Genomic DNA, 15,332 nt, shown 5'->3' with positions numbered 1-15,332 from the left:
TTTCCTTCGTTTTCAGTTCGAAATCCAAGTGATACATCAGCGTGTTCTGATTAAATGTAGATTAATTTAAGGTTAATTGTGTTTACTATTAAAGAAAAGTACTTAATGTTTTTAAAGAGTAGCCCCAATAAAAACCTTCTCCCGTTGTTACTCTTGCTTTTGCTTTGATAACCACATTGAACATTTACAGCCTGGTTTTCAAAACTGTGTAATGGTAAATTGACTGATTTGCACGCACACACTGCAAATTCGTAACATTTGCATTTACAGATTTGGATTCAGCATATGCAAATAGTGAGTTATCTGTGCATCCAGACAGGCAGTTAAACTCACAAATAGAAAACCAGATGGGAAAGCCCTATAGAACTTAATAGGAATGGAGCCAATAAGCTTCTATAGAAATTACTCTAAAAACAGAATTCAATAGAGAACATCCATTCTTTAGAACTTTAAACCAATCTATAGAATTCCATAGCAACTAGCATGGACATAATTCTCTATGAAATTCTATGGATGGTTCAGAAATTCTATAGATAGGTATAATTTTCTGTTCTGTACGTTTTTTCCATAAGATATTGATGTGCAAATGACCAATGTTGCACAGAATTGGTATAATTGCACACACAAAGTAAGCATGCAATTTTGAATATAAGGCACTTTAACGTTTAAAAAGAAAAATATGCCTTTCAAAATTACAGCTTTGGGGACCAATTTTACCTAGCAAGCTAGAAATCCCGTACCAACAACCCTTATTCTGCCCCCGTATGGCCTTTGAGAGAAGACATTCTACAATCTCTCTGTGACAACTGCCAAGGTGTAATCTGTACTTCAGTCAGGAGGTATGATTCACAGCTTTGATCCAGCAGTGGTCCTATGCACATGCACTTGCACAGATTTATGCCTCCATTTGACAGCAGGGTGTGAAGCTGTTATCAGCCAGAACACAGGTGCATATTAATGTTGCTTTTACAATAAATATTCATTTAGGGGGATCATTTTGCTTATTAACAGAATTTGGTCCTTAGTATTAAGTCTTACAGCAGTGTATGTGTGTGTACATATTTTTTTCATGCAAACATTTTTAACAGGAGTTAGTCGTACAGGAGCTATAACAACTTGATTTTAAACGTCGCAGATTTACAGATCTTTTGCCTGCTTTCACGTTCGAGTGAACATGCCCTTTTCATTTTGAGTTTGTACAATATATTTTATGTTGCAAGTGATTTCCTTTCAATGTTTGTAGCAGGCTTTGCTGGGGGCCAGCAGGCCTAGTGGGCAGGTCACAGCTCAACAGTCTCTCAGAGCCTTGAGATGGCCTTGCCAGGCAATCTTAGGGCCCAGCAGCCAAGTTACAGTCAGCCTGCTGCTCCTGGGGTTCTTGCAATCAGCCAGAGGAGGAGGGAAAGGTAAGGGGACCCAGGCCCTTCTGCTCCACCAGCTCCCAGCCCAGGGCCCCGGGGAAAGAGGGGAGGGAGAGTCTCAGCCCCCTCTTAGCTGATTCACCAGCCCAGCTTCCCCTGGGCCCTTTCGTACCTCCCTGGTTCTCTCTTCGGGTTGGGGCATAGTCCCAGCACTCTGCTTCCCTCTCAGAAGTGGGTTGATCACATAGTGTCAACAATTCAGATCATCAGCTGGGGCTTCCCATCTCACTTTCAGCATCCCCGTTTTTCCCTTGTCAGGGTGAAGGGGGTCGGGCCCCTGTTCTCCCAATCAGGTCTTACTCACACTCCAGATCCTTCCCCTGTAGATCCCTGTGTCCCAAAAGCTGCAGACAGTCTGTTTTTCCTTCACTCTCCCTCCTGCTTGACTGTCCGAGTTCCCTTTTAAGTAGATCCTCCATTTGGAGCATGCTCTGCAGCTGCTGAGAGGCAGGGCCTTCTTGGTCCAATACTGCCCCTTCACTCCCTTAGTCTTAGCATCAGGTCTGTAAACCCCATCACAATGTTGTACATATTTTTTCCTCCATTATCTTGAAAGAAGTGTTGGTTTAAGTATGAACAAGTCTACTTATTGCATACACACTGTGGGCCAAATTCTGCTCACTTTACTCACACAAATAGTCCCATTGAAGTTAATGAGGCTATTGACATGAGTAAGCTCTGTTGCCGTGTCTGTTCTCATTTACAGAAAGATTGTCCTTTTCAGAAGCACAGTAGTTGCTTGCCTCTCTCGTATGGCATTGTTGCTAACGTACTGCTATGCCCCTTTGCTGCATTTCCCTTTCTCTAAAGCGTTTTTAATCTCTGGCAGGCTGCATGTATTTTAATTTTCAACTTTCCCTTTATTAAAACATAATCCATTCCATGTTGTTATTTATTAATTTCAACAGCTTGATTAAAGACCCTCAGTTAAATCTGGGCTCTGTGGAAGTCTATGGATTGACCTAAGTGGGGACAGGATTTCACCCCCTGATTTGAACTGTAAAGCAAAAATGCAATCTGAGTTGAACACAATTTGAGTTTATGGGTTGTCCCCATCTCCTACGACCTGGGCCGTTGGGAAGATTGGGTGTTTAGCACAAAACACAGCCAAATTCTGCAAGATCTGGCCCATGACGTTTAATATGCCTTGTTTTGACTTAAGTTTCTCCTCTGAGAAATCCTCAGTATGTTCCCTGGGTCCTTTAAAGTGTCCTAGATGTGTGTTTAAACAGTGAGCTTGGCTCTCTGCAGAGAGCCAGCACAAGGGGTGAAAGCCTGGTCCCATTAACGTCAATGGCAAACCTCCCACTGACTTCAGTGGGGCCGAGATTTCACCCAAGGACTATCCACCACCTACGTGGTTCTCAGGTAGGACTAAGGGTTTGTCTACATGGCAAGTAATTGCCTGGCAAGTGAGTGTGTGAATCTCCAGAGCAGCAGCTTACCACGTAACGTCCAATGTGGACACTGCTACAGCTTGCTGAGATTCCGGAGCGTGCCTTGGCTTACTGCTCTCTCAAGTGTTGGTGAGTCTTTGTGCTAGCCTCTCCATGGGCTTGATTTCACCTCATAGCAAACAAACAATTATAAATGGCTGAAAAGAAAAGGGTAGAGATGACGAACTATCTTTTCTTTTTGACTCCTGTGTCTCTGCTTTCTACCACAAACTGTCCCAGCACCAAGCAGGTAGATAGCAAAAATGGAGCGTATGTTCCACAATCAAAACTTGTCGGTCGTCAGATGACAGCCAGCCATCCTATCCATTGTAGCCCCATGAAATGCTTGAAAGTGACCCAAAGACATTTAAACGCCTATCAATGAATAGAGTGATGCTAAGAAGAAAAAGAGCCAGGTACCAACACACACACACACACACACACACACACACACATTTCAGATGGTAACATAATTCTGCTTTGTGTACTAAGATATATGTGATAATACATGCTTTAATGCGGCTGACATTAAAGGAATCAGGCAAGCACTCATGTGGCCCAAACGATATAGTGTAAGCAACTTGATTTTTTTTTTCTTCTGCTGAAAATACATAACATAAAGTAATTTCAGAAATGATCATTTAGTCTGAGTGTTATCAGGATATTTTTCTCCAAAAATCAGAGCAAAGATTGATTCTGAACTGTGCAATTTTTGGATTAAAACTTCATTTATTATACTTTATTGTGAGCTAAATTGAATCCAGCCATTCAGTAAGAAGACCATGTTACAGTAATCTTATCGGCTGTTTTACCTGTACCACAGATGATTGCAGTAAATTCTGTGTGGCTTCCAAAGTAACTTGCATACTTTAATGAAAGTATTTGAGTTCATCATCACCTCTTATAATGTAATTCCATCCTTAATTATGGGAAGCCAATCAGACATTTTCCTCAGTTGTATTGGTATAAGAGACGCCATCAGCCTGATCCAAAATCCACTGCAATCAATGGAAGCATCAACTTCAATGGGATTCGTATCAGGTTTTATATTAAGGGTCTGCTCCCCAAAGGGGGTTTTGCCATTGACTTCTATGGGAATAGAATGAGGCTCATTGTGTTTTAATAGAACATCTCTAGGTAAAACAACCTAGAGATTCATAGCTTTGAGGAATGGACTAATGGGCCAAGATGTCAGTGTTTTCTAACTACTGTAGCCCACTAATGCTTCAAAGAAATATTATTCACACACACATACACATATACTATATATGTAAAATATTAATACAATAACAACACTGGGTAACATCTAATGTTAGATTTGCATAAATACGGGTCTATTTTTATGTAAATAGAATACTGTAGAGTATCTTCCACTCTTTTTCAGCATTGTTAAATTTGAGAAGAGCAATTGAATATTTGTCCTATTTTTATGTTAAAAAGTGAATGGGCTGAAATGTTAAATGTGAATGTAAATTTCTTATTGCAACTTTTATACTGAGTGTTTGCACTATTATCATTTCTGAAATCGAACTAAAAAAAATAAAGGGAAAATTTGCTTGAGTAAACAGCTGCTGTTTCTTTTACTACGTTCTATACAGTAACCGCACGAAGCTGTGCTTCACAGGGTTCACAGCGCTGCTTTTACATCTGCATTCTGCGAACTCACAGCGAAGATTGCCATTGTACATTCAGGGTTGCCTGGGACCACAAAATCCTCTGGGCCCAATCCATCTCCCATTTTAGTCAATGAGAGTCTGTGCATTGACTACAGCCGGAGCTAGCTCAAGCCATAGGCTCCCATTTATGGAGCTATGCAGAGGGAAGTTCAAATACTGGCCGTGTGTGTCCAGGGAGAAGAGCAGAAGGGAAATGGCAGCTGGATCATATGCTGCCACACTTCCCCCCAACCTAACAACAGTCCTTCCATGCAAGTAACCTGTATTTAGGGATCCACACAATGTTCAGAAGGGGTAGAGCAGCTGCTGTGTATGGCAGCTCCCAAAGGAAGTTTGTGCTGAATGAATGCTGCATGAAGACAGAGGGCTGGTCCACACACAAAGCTGCACTGGGTTAAACAGACCTGGTTTAAAAACAGATGTAGTTACATTAGCACAAAACCCCTGTGTGGACGTTCTTAAACTGTAGCTTACATTGATTGTGCTTAAATCAGTCACTGACAGACTTGAGGCCCAAAATAAGGCAGGCTTTTAATCTGAAATAAGAGTGTTCACAGGAGGTGGTGGCAGTGCTTAAAATGTGCGAAGACAAGGCTTGATGGGATGATCAGGGTGTGAAAAAGCAATGGGTACTACCAGAAAGCTTTATTCATTAATGGCCTGTTCCAAAGCCCATTGAAAGCATTTGGGGTCTTTCCATTGACTGCAAAGGAGTGTTGATCATCCCCTGGAGGGAAAGTCTGAAGCTATTGAGAAGATAAGCATAAAGAATTTACACTGCTTTGAGGAAAATTCATGCTGCATTCACTCAAAATGAGACCTAGATTCTGCCCACGGATATATACAAATAATTCTCACATATGTTCAATGGGGGCAGGTGGGGCTCAGCCCAAGGCATGGGCAGCAAGAGATAGATAATGAAACACCATTCTCTTCTCTCTTCCTAGTGTTATGATGCAGGGAAAGGTATAGCAAAAAAGCAGGTTTTGCATTTTGATCTGAAAGTTAAGTGTCATGGTCAGTCCACTTGGCTTTGCGAAATGGGTTTTGTAGTCAGAGGTTAACACTGCAGAAAGACAGGTTTCAGAGTAACAGCCGTGTTAGTCACGAAAGCTTATGCTCAAATAAATTGGTTAGTCTCTAAGGTGCCATAAGTACTCCTTTTCCTCTCACTGCAGAAAAGGAGATCTCATAGGTACCTTGGAGAGACTGGAACTGTGGAGTCCCCTTGTGATGGAAACCAGACAGGATTCATGTGAAGGATTCTTTATTCAGCATGCTGGACTGTAGTTCCCAGACACTCTAGCTTGTAGCTTAAACAATACAGCTTATGCTGCACAGTGATCACAATGACACTGAATGTTAATGCAATTACATCTGATTTACCCTGGTATAAGTGAGAGACTTTAAATAACCATTTATTTTTCATTCATTTTTCCTATGGAGCAGATTGTCACCTGGTGTAAATCAGTGGAGCTCCACTGATGTCAATGGAGACACTAGCTAAAGAGCTGGCCTTTTGTGGTTGGAATTCTTTCCCACATAAGTACTTAATGCCATTTTTTTTAATATTAAAATTTGTAACTTTTACAGTGTTTCTCTTTAAGTAAGTGTCAGTAAGACACTTCAGCTCATGCATCTGTGCTGATTAATGACCTTGCTCAAGTACCTGGAACCTTGGGAACAGTTTGTTTCCTCTGGTGTCCCCCCTGCATAGCTGAGCTGGGTCAGTAGCATAATCACACGCTCTGAGATTTTTGTATTGCTTAAGCAATGAAGTACCACAGGCAGTGTGCTACATTGCAATTGGTTCATAGCCTCGAGTGATATTCTGGGACAAGAAGGCCAAACCACCCAAGGAGTGGGATAACACTATAGAAATGCAGCCTCTGGAATGTCTTCTTGCTGTTATGAAATAGTTTTCTACCTTTAAAATAAAAGAGACCATTCTGTGCCTTGGCTGGGCATTACTGGTTGGTTGTCATTGGGTTATACCTATGTCAAAGCATGCCAGTTTCATCCAGAGTTCTGCAGCCACTTCTTGAGTCAGTAGGTCAACTGGGTTCCCACTGCTGATGGTGGAACGTGATGTGCTGTTGCATAACGGACTGGAAGAGTTATACGTGTACTGATCACCGCCCATATTCTAGCTGGGGCTGCCCACACACACATACCAAAAATGCCACCGCTGGCAATGGAGCCACATGTCAAAAACTGCCACTGTGATTCTGGCTCCCTATCAGGCCCCTGGAGTAGTGCAGGGTATATTTGAGGATGGGACTTAGGGAGCATGGCTCACATGGTTTGGTGCATATGAATCCTGGCCTGATTACACACCCAGTCCCATGTAGATTATTCCTGCTGCTGGCAGCAGTAGTAATGTGCATAGGTTTACTGTGTACGAGGCCAAGGACAGTCAGAATACATACTTACATTAACAAGGCATCAGTTGAGCCCACTGTTTGACACAGGTGTATGCTGTTTTCATGCCTGAAGCCAGACTTTGGCCCAATACTATTACAGTTTACTATATATATATATAGGAATGAATATTGACTGAATAGTGTAGGTGTCTACTTTACATTTGTTCTTAGCTAGACATGATCTGAATATACCAGTGGGTGCATCAATAGATGCCATTCTAGCAATTGACATGGCATACTAAGTGGTGTTAACTACAACAGATACAGAGCCTCAGAGGTTGTTTGGTCAGTGTAAAGCCAATGCCTTCAGTGCAGTTACAGCATTTTACACCAGCTGAGGTTCTTGCCCATAGATTCTAAGCCCAGAAGGGGCTATTATGACCATGTTGTCTGGTCTCCTACATAACACAGATCATAGAATGTCACCCAGTAATTCCTGCATCTATTCAACGATTTGGTGCAGTTTAGATCTGGGTTACAGTCTGACCACTCGAATGTGACACACAAACTTTTTTGTTTATTAGTAGCTGGAACAAAGTAATGAAAATCCATCACTTACAGAGCTGGAGTTTAGACATTTGTTTGGCATTGGTCAAACTGCACTCGTATTGTTGCCAAAGGGTTTGGAATCATCACTGACTGTTTTCCCCTCAAACTCTGTAGTTACTATGTATGTTCATTGAACTTTGGTAATAGTATCCTGTGCTACTTAGCAACACTGCCAACAGAATTAGAAGGGAGCAGTCTCATCTGAAAATACACAGAGGAAGGATTCCTGTTGAACATTAACTTGGCTTGACTTCAACTCTGTAGAACCATGTAAAAATTGTATAGGAGGCCAAGTAACACACAAACAATGTGAAGACAGAGCACTGTGTGGCATGCAGCTATGATAGAACTGGATGGGCACAGTGTATGAGTGAGATGGAGTTTATGCAGAGGAATCATTGATATCACTATTAAGTGGATGATGTCTTGATTTTCAGAAGGTTAATGACCTGTACAACTATCAAACTGTACCTAGTTTATTATCAGCAAGGTAATTAGACAAAAAAGGTCAAACGCTAAGTAGCCAACTTGTAGGGCAAAATAAATATTTTCCCTTGATTGGAATTCCCTGGGACATTTTAAAAACAACGCCCTATGTATTACAACCCCCTTTTAATCAATTAAAAAGCGCCATAGTGATTTTATCCCTTGATCCACTGAAAATGTTTGAAGGCTTTAAAAAAATCTTTAAATACATAAAGCCCAATTCTCGTCTTGCAGACACAAGTGGGGATCCCTCTGAAGTTATATATTTGAAGGGAATATTGGGCCATTGGGGTCTAGGTGGTAGCAAAATATTCATTTCTGAGCTTGCACATGAATTTTTACTTCCCCCACATAGCCCTTTCTATGCAATATGTCTCACCTATGTGCTCTTCAATGCTATGTTTATGCCAGTACTGGCAGCATGTCAATTCAAAAAAGGTTCTGGGTTCTGGTAACAGGATGCTAACCTTTACTCCCTGGCCATGTAAGGATGTGGGGGAACCTAGGCCAAAATGGATGCTTAAAGTTAAAGGCAATTAAAGAGGAGATGTTTAAGGGTACAAAGGGCCGATAGGCACCCAGCTCCCAATGATTTTCAGACTCCGTTTTAGCCTTTGAAATTTTCATCCTGAAGCCATATTTTGGCTCCTAACTAAGGAGTGGGGGGCAGGGGTGGGGGTTGTCCCCAAGGTTTCTGAGCAGCTACAAAACCTATTGCTTTCACCTTTGGCAGGAAAGGGTCAACACTAGTCCTCAATAGGAGATAGTCCACCAGAAGCAGGACCATAACCTTTCTGTTATTAAAAAAAAAAAGGTTATTTGTGGCTACTTAAGGGTAACAGTGCCATGCAACTATTGACTATGAGTTAAACATTTCAAAAGAAGCCTAAGGCCCCGCCCAGCTCTTTAATCCCTAGCTGATTTAGGAGCCTGGCTCATTTTTAAATGAAATTAGGTGCCTAGGAGACGGCAGTGAATGGGACTTAGGCTCCTAAGTGCCTAAATCCTTATCAACAATGGGTCTTAGGTTCCTAAATCCATTAGACATTGTGACACTGACCACAAAAATGCCTAAATATCTTTAAGAACCGACTTCTAGGTGCCTTATGAGCTTGGGGAAGCTCTATGGCCTGTGAAATACCGGAAGTCAGATGATAACACTGGTCTCTTTGGAATTTGTGATTCTAAATCAGTCCTATTTTAAAAAAATAACAAAAACATCACTCAGGGTCACATTTTTTTGGGCACCTAAATCTACAGACAGGCACCTCTGAAAAATCCAACTAGCTACCTACCTGCATCTTTAGGCACCTAAATACCTATCTACATGACTTTTGAAAAATGGGACTCAGGATTCTAAATCATCTAGGTCCTTTTGAAAATTTTACCTTAAAAATGTAGTTTTACTTCTTTCATCGTTTAGTTTATTTCTTCTGTCTTCTTCTCCCCATCCCGTTCCTTCCAGCTCACTCATTTTTTCCCTTTCTTCTGTATATTCGCTCTTGTTCTACTTCTATTCTAATTCTACTTCTACTCTAGCTGTCATTGCACTGTGTGTGTTCATGCTCCGTTGTCCATCCAGCTCACCCTTCTCCCAGCCTCATTTTCATCTCTCCAAACCGAAGAGTGTCCATTGACATCACACCACAGACAGACAGTGAAGGTGGCCATGGGGAAAGGGACAGGAGGAAGTCATAGAATCCTAGAATATCAGGGTTGAAAGGCACCTCAGGAGGTCATCTAGTCCAACCCCCTGCTCAAAGCAAGACCAATCCCCAATTTTTGCCCCAGATCCCTAAATGGCCCCCTCAAGGATTGAACTCACAACCCTGAGTTTAGCAGGCCAGTACTCAAACCACTGAGCTATCTCCCCCTCCCGGCCCCCCATGGAAGCAAGAGTCTTTTTTTCCACTGCATGGCAGATTTTGCTCTCCATGGGATCTGGAACCTTCTCACCAAGGGCCAGCAGAATGGTAGCATGAGCAATAGTGAAGGGACCATTCTGGGGGGGTCTGACCTCTTGCATAACAGTCAAAGAACCTGACTTAGTACTTTCCAGTAGATGAGGGATGCTCCAGTGGTTTGGACACCACCCTAGCGCTTAAAAAAGGTGGGTTCAATTCTCTGCTTTACCGAAAGCTTCCTATATAACCATGGGTACATCACTTAAACTCATTTTTTAAAGTTTTTTAGGCATTGCTGTGCTCAGCATAATAATACCTAATTGATTTAGGAACATACATCTCATTTTCCAAAGGGATTTAGACACTTAGGACTCAAAAGCCCATAGACTGGCAATGGAATTCAGATGCCTAAGTGTCTAAATCTCTTTGGAAAATGAGATTTAGGTTCCTAAATCAGTTAGGAGGTGAGAGGCTGAGTGTGGCAACACTTAAGTTGCTTTAAAAATCTGGGCCTTAGCCTCTAAGTGCCTATAAAATGGGGCTAATACTTTCCTGCGCCACAGAGGTGTTGTGACAATAAACACATTAAAGACTGTGAGGCACGTTGAGAGCTATTGATAAAAAGCATTAAATAAGAAATAGGTATTTTTATTAGAACTGCATCAGGACCAAAGTTAGAGGTGAGCTGAACATGTGACTTCTCCGGCTGGAGTTATACCTCTGGACCAACAAGGCACTCATTAGGGGAGTCTTGGACTCAGGCCCGGGTACTGGCCTATCACTAATGAGTGCCCAGCAAAAGGCACGCCTTGTCAGCGGAGACTGAAGAGGTGGTCACACAAGTCAAGACCTGGGCACAGAGGGAGGGGAAGTTTGCACAATGGTGGCATGTGCTGTTCCTTGGTATGTTTCCAAAGCATCCCAAGTTTGCTCTCTCCACATAAAGCAATCTAGTTATTGCAAGCTCCCAGGAATCGCTGAAGTTAATATACGCATTTCATGAAAGCTGGGGCCCACTGGTTATTGTTACATGTTTGGAAATGTATGTATAGATACTAGGTAAAGATGCCAATCTAAACCATCCCCCTTTAGCCCCTCTGTCATGACAAAGATCACAGTGGCCCTACTCTGCACACCAACCCCTCAAAAGAGACAAATCGGCAGATTAACCAACAGCTGAGATTAATAGCAATACTAATACAAATCAGCACCAAAATTACTGTTACATTAACAAAAAGAACAGGAGTACTTGTGGCACCTTAGGCACTAACAAATTTATTTGCGCATAAGCTTTTGTGAGCTACAGCATCCGATGAAGTGAGCTGTAGCTCACGGAAGCTTATGCTCTAATAAATTTGTTAGTCTCTAAGGTGCCACAAGTACTCCTTTTCTTTTGGCGAATACAGACTAACACGGCTGCTACTCTGAAACCTGTTATATTAACAGCTCCCTTCTTGTGGGCATTCCAGAAAAGCTGGGTCCTGAAAGAGGAATTAGAAAGAAGCAAAGGGAAATGGTTTTGTGAAATGGAGGTCTATGCCTAGGGGGCAGTATGGAAAAAGACGCAGGTGCAGGACAGAGTTATACAGGGGCTTGAGGCAAGGATGAAAAGTTTCAACTTGCTCTAATATACAATAAGAAATCAGTAAAGGGATGCATAAGGCATGTATACACAGCAAAAGCTGTGCACAAGCTGGCCTACCTGAGCTAGCTTGAATCCAACTAGTATGGGTAACATTAACAGAGAAAACAGCACAGCCAAGGCTTCAGTGCAAGTAGTACAAGTGGGACACAGACCCTGTGTATGAACATGGCTTGCTAGCCCATGCTGTGTCCTCCTCGTTCCATCCTGCGGCTCTGTGTAGACGTACCCATAGAATGAGGTGACGCAAAATTACTCCGAACCACAAAATAAAGCTGCCTCAACTACCCAGCGTTACACAGTGATGTTTGCATCATCGTCCTGCTGAAACAGGCAGCAATGTTGTGGCCCACTGTGACACAGCTTGACAGTGAAAACACGCCAATGCTATGTCAGGACATCACTCTCTGCTCTTCATTATGTAAGGAATTGACTTTCCAGCTCTGCAACGTACAGTAACAACCTAGCTGGTTCTTTCACCAAGCCACAACACCTCTGGATTGAAAAGCTAACTGCTAATATTCAAAATGAGGTAAGGGCTGGTCTACTTTCTCCTATGTTTGTAAAGAACTGAGGGCTTTACTCTGGGATTTTTGCTCAGCCACAAATATCTCAAAATAGCTTTTGTTCAGTTCTCTAAATGTTCTTGACAGGAACCTCCACTGGGAGTCTATGAAATAAATAGCTTATTCTGAACAAACTGCTTATTTTCAGGATGTTTACTTGTGCAAGCCATGTGATTGTGTGCCTCCATTTCTCAAGTTCTCTTTCAATTCCTGTGGGGCACGTAACTTAAACCAAGCAACGTGCCCCATATACTGACAGACTGTTATTTCTAAATGGCACCTCCTCGTTCTCTATTCATAGTGCAATTATTAATACAGCTAACAAGGGCTGACTTAGTGCTCTAAGATTAAGTTTGCTATACCTAGACTCCTTGGAACTGCAAGTTCAAATCCCAGCAAGGTCAACTCAGCCCTTCCTCCTTCTGTCATAGATTAAATATGTTCCACGCACTTTACTATGTGGGGGTCACTTGGATAAGACACTAAAATGAGGTCAGGTCTTGGCTGTGCTGTCCGGATATTACAGATCATTTGGCACATTCTGAGGAGGGAGTTGCCTCAGTGTCCTTGTAAGTGGACCCCACCAACACAGTTTGTTTTGCAATGTCCTGTGCATAAGTTGTTTACCACCTTGCACCTCAGAGGTGTAGTTCAGTGGTGCCGCTGTGCATACGTAATTTCTAAGGCTAAGATTTTGTCACAGATATTTTTAGTAAAAGTCAGGGACAGGTCATGGGCAATAAAGAAAAATTCATGGAAGCACGTGACCTGTTCCTGACTTTTACTAAAAATATCTACAGGGAGCTGCTGGGTCCCTACAACCTCCTCAGCGCCTGGGCAGCTGCAGGGGCCCCTGCTCTGGGGTCCCCCTGCTGCCCACAGTGGCCAAGAGCTGCAGGGTACCCCCGCCACCTGCAGGAGCCAGGTGCAGCGTGGTACCCCCACCGCCTGTGGCAGCATGGAACTCCAGAGGCCCCTGCCACCCATGGTGGCTGGGAGCAGCGGGGTGCCCCTGCTGCCAGTGATGGCTGGGAGCTCGGGGGGCCCCGCCACCAGCAGTGGGGGGGACTCTGCAGCTTCTGGCCACCACGGCTGAAGTCACGGCAGTTTCTGGAAGTTACAGATTCCGTGACTTCCGCAACCTCCGTGACAAAATCGGTGTCTTAATAAATGTCTAATGGGCTTTGAAAGCTAAATTGGGTGCTACATGTGAACTATATCATTTCAGTTCTGCACATTTCTCATCTAGGCACTGATATTTTGCGGGGGGGGCATTTGTTTCAAGACAAAGATATGCCATTTCCACAACTGAACATGTCCTTAGCCTACAAACTCTAGAGAGATTCTGTCCCCAGTTCCCTCTGATGAGCCTCATTTTGTCTTTGTTTTTATTTCTCTTTGGAATTTGAAGCCGATTAGCGGTGGCCAAGTATGTGATGAGGGGAATTTAGAGGACGAATTACCATCCCCCACTACAACAAATTTCAGAGTAACAGCCATGTTAGTCTGTATTCGCAAAAAGAAAAGGAGTACACTACAACAAAGGATTCTCAGAAGCTATTTCGGCTTCAAGAGCCCAAATGTAGCTGAAAGCCTAAAACATCTGACTTGGAACCAGGAAGTCTATTTGTGTTGAGTAGGTACAGTCGGACTGATAAGACTTTGCTGTGTAGGTTTCCGGCCAGAAGGGGACCACTGCAATTCTTTAGTGTGATCTCTTGTATAAACACAGCCATGGAACTTCTCCAAAATAATTCCTATTGCAGGTCTTTTAGAAAAACATCTAGTCTTCATTTAAAAATGCTCAGTGATGGAGAATCTGCTAAGACCCTTGGTAAATTGTTCCAATGGTTAATTACTCTCACTGTGAAAAATGTATATCTTATTTCCACTCTGAATTTGTCTAGATGAAATTTGTCTAGCTGGCTTCATTATTGCCAAAACAATTAAAAGCTATGGAATGGTCCTCACACTAGAGACCCTAATGTTCCAGTATGTGTTGTTTTTGATTGATTTTTCTTTTATCTCCTGTTTATCTGTTAAAATGAGTGACCTGGAGGGAGGGAATCTATCTGAATATAGCAAAGGACTTACCATACTTTATGGCTAGCCTCATCAGACACTTCTATTGGAAATGAAGCCTAAAACAGAATTCCAACTTTAGAAGAGAACTAATGTTCAATTTAATAGTGAAGCTTTAACCAATGCTTGTGATTACTTTATTTCTTTAATTAAAGTGCTTATCAGGGAAGGCTTTTTAAATTAGCTGCTAGTTACCCCTAAGTTTTATTAATTAAAAAGAAGCCCACTTAATACTACTAGCTCTGTAACTACCTGAACTGGGCTTCTATAGAAACAAAGATTATTTTCTTTTAAAGTCATGATTTAATTAAAGGACAAAAATCTGTGGCCACAGACAGCTTGCATAGAGCAAGAAAAAACAGCTCCTCTAATCTATAAATTACATTTCAATGCAGCAGAAATTAATTTTCTTTTTAAAAGATACACCTGAATGAAAGTAGTCCTGATGAGAAATATTTTTAAAAGGATGTTTTAGTGGTTTCTAAAGTGTTAATGTTCCTGATTCTCTAGGTCTTCTCATCCTGTGTCTCTTAACACCTGTGCAAGATGGGTGTAAAACTCTACTAAACTCAAATGATAGTACTTAGCACAGGTGCAAAGAGTGGCAGGCAGCAGAGAATCAGGCCCCACTTCTTCAGTAGAAGAGCTGATTGTTTTGTTGGTGTAAGATCTTTTTGCTCTATTCTGTTTGGAGTGTAGATATTAGTTGGTTTAGTTTAAACAGCCATTTAAATAGTTAACACTACAAATTTTATAAAAGAACTGGTTTATAAAATACAATATTTATAAGAACAGTTACTCAATACTTTCATGACCTTTAAAAAAAATACATCTTAAAATGACAGATTTTTCTCTTAAAAAGTCAAAGGTTTTTTGCTCCTCTGCAAGCATGTGTGGCATTATTAAGGCCCATATATTGTACATGGCTATGCCTGAGCAGATTCCTACTACTGGATCTGGCCAGAATACCTAAAGCAGAGACCAGAGCTGCTTTCTTGATTCTTCTTTAGGTGTTTGTGTTGTCTTCAGATCTTGCAGGATCCTGATGTTAGGGCCTGGCAGGTGAGTAAAAGAAGAAATTATTTTCAAATACAGTGGAATCACTTTATAGTCAATCTGAGCATAGCTAAATGCTGTATGTGATCTG

At 42.0% G+C, this 15,332-nt stretch overlaps 1 protein-coding gene across 1 annotated transcript in view; it reads left to right on the top strand.

Annotated features, from left to right (window-relative positions):
* ADCY1 (adenylate cyclase 1) overlaps positions 1-15,332 on the top strand; it is a 252,378-nt gene that overhangs the window by 236,280 nt on the left and 766 nt on the right. The window lies entirely within an intron of this gene.

This window comes from Natator depressus, chromosome 2 (genome assembly GCF_965152275.1).
Source record: "Natator depressus isolate rNatDep1 chromosome 2, rNatDep2.hap1, whole genome shotgun sequence".
Classification (NCBI taxonomy): Eukaryota; Metazoa; Chordata; order Testudines; family Cheloniidae; genus Natator; species Natator depressus.
The sequence above is the reverse complement of the archived record's forward strand: the minus strand, read 5'-3'. Positions and strand labels throughout refer to the sequence as shown.